We start from the raw sequence: 2,184 nt of genomic DNA, 5'->3' as shown, positions 1-2,184 counted from the left end.
AGCCTTAACTCAGCCACAAGGGGCCACAGACATCTTCTGAGAGGAAGCTCATTTTAAGTTTCATCTTCAAGGGTGAGTAGGAGTTAGTAGGTTTAAGAGGATGGGAAAGGAAGTGTCAGGGCACATGAGCTAAGGCATGGAATCACGGGAGAGTGTGACCTGCGTGGGAGATGAAACCCCTCTATCATGGCTGGAGCACAGCGACTGTTCAGGAGAGCGGGTAGGAGAGGAGTCAAGAGAGGTAAACAGACCGCATGTCAAGCCTAGGAAACGGGATCGTACCCTCTAGCCCTGGAGTCGGCACCCAAGACAGGAAGTCCAAATCAGTCGGCTGCTGGTTTTGTAAACAAAGTGTTACTGGACACAGCGGAAAGACAATAAAAGACAGGAAGAAAAAGAAGAAAACCTTTAGTGTATGTTTGGGGTGTAGGTAGGTAGACTGAGTTGGAGATGTAAAATTGACTGTAACATTGAATTTCACGTATTATCTGTGGTTGCTCTCCTGCTACCATATCGGAGTTAAGTAGTTTTGACAAACTGTATAGCCACCAATCCGTAAAGTATTTCGTATCCAGCCCTTTACATGAAAAGTTTGCTGACCCTGCTCTACACCACCTGAGTGGTAAACTCGCCCTCTTTAAGAGTATGCATAGACCTGCTTTTTCCACCATCTTGGAGTCTGTGGAGGCCTGCGGGGAACAGGACTCCTGTGACGCCAAATAACGTCTGGAAGGCTGTGGTCCAAGGCCATTTTTGCTGGCTATAAGCGGGGTCTCCAGAACCAGAGGGAGCACACAGCTCTTCTTAAAATCGAAGGTGTTTATGCTCGAGATGAAACGGAATTCTATCTAGGCAAGAGATGTGCTTATGTGTACAAAGCAAAGAACAACACAGTGACTCCTGGTGGCAAACCAAACAAAACCAGAGTAATCTGGGGAAAAGTAACTCGTGCTCATGGAAACAGTGGCATGGTTCGTGCCAAATTCCGAAGCAACCTTCCTGCTAAAGCCATTGGCCACAGAATCCGTGTGATGCTGTACCCCTCAAGGATTTAAATTTAATGAAAAGTAAATAAAGGTGTAGATTTGTTCTCTTGTAAAAAAAAAAAAATAGAGTATGCATAGACCCGAAGTAGCATTTGGATATCTTTAGCATATTACTATTTGGATTTGTACAAAACTAAAACTACGTGTGAGCATCTTATGTCTACAGCTCTTACGCAAGTATAAACATCTATACATTAAACTTAAAGTAACGAAAACAATAACACTCAAATTAATGATATTCAATGTGACCGATGATACCAATGGTGTGGAAACCGATTTCCACTCCTAACATCAGACTCACTGTCCCAGTACAGGTTTGTTTGAATTCAGCAACTTATACCTTTGGGGCCATGGTTTCACTTATTTAAACTAGGATAAACCCTTTGTTAAAATAACAAAAGACAGTGACTTCATTGAACTTTATAAGTCCCAAATGCCTCATATTGGAAGACAAAATCCCTCTGCCTTCTTTTTTGGGGTAGGCTATTGATAATTATAGTAATGCCTGTTGGTACCATAAAAACACAAATGCCTGGGCAGGCACAGAAATCAATTGTCAGCACTCACTTCTAAGGCAGCCATTCAGGTGATTCACAATTGCTTAGATTTTGTAAATGTCATCTAAATGAAAGCACCCTGAATGTGAAAATATCACAGAGAGCGGCGCATCCCGGCTGGCACGTGAAGCTATTCACAAAGTAAAACCTAACATAGGATACTTACTGTGGCAACAACAAAATGGCTAAAAACAGCTAGTCAATCAGAGAAAGACATGTATCATATGACCTCACTGATATGAGGAATTCTTAATCTCAGGAAACAAACTGAGGGTTGCTGGAGTGGTGGGGGGTGGGAGGGATGGGGTGGCCGGGTGATAGCCATTGGGGAGGGTATGTGCTATGGTGAGTACTGTGAATTGTGCAAGACTGTTGAATCACAGATCTGTACCTCTGAAACAAATAATACATTATATGTTAAGAAAAAAAAAGAAGAAGAAGATAGCAGGAGGGGAAGAATGAAGGGGGGTAAATCGGAGGGGGAGATGAACCATGAGAGACGATGGACTCTGAAAAACAAACGGAGGGTTCTAGAGGGGAGGAGGGTGGGGGGATGGGTTAGCCTGGTGATGGGTATTAAA

At 43.2% G+C, this 2,184-nt stretch overlaps 1 pseudogene; it reads left to right on the top strand.

Annotated features, from left to right (window-relative positions):
- Positions 1–719: 719 nt before the first annotated feature.
- LOC114209549 (large ribosomal subunit protein eL33 pseudogene) lies at positions 720–1,104 on the top strand (annotated as a pseudogene).
- The last annotated feature ends 1,080 nt before the right edge of the window (positions 1,105–2,184 follow it).

Source organism: Eumetopias jubatus, unplaced genomic scaffold (assembly GCF_037043125.1).
Source record: "Eumetopias jubatus isolate StellerSeaLion01/CBP00866 unplaced genomic scaffold, mEumJub1_p1.0 scaffold_5, whole genome shotgun sequence".
Classification (NCBI taxonomy): Eukaryota; Metazoa; Chordata; class Mammalia; order Carnivora; family Otariidae; genus Eumetopias; species Eumetopias jubatus.
The sequence above is the reverse complement of the archived record's forward strand: the minus strand, read 5'-3'. Positions and strand labels throughout refer to the sequence as shown.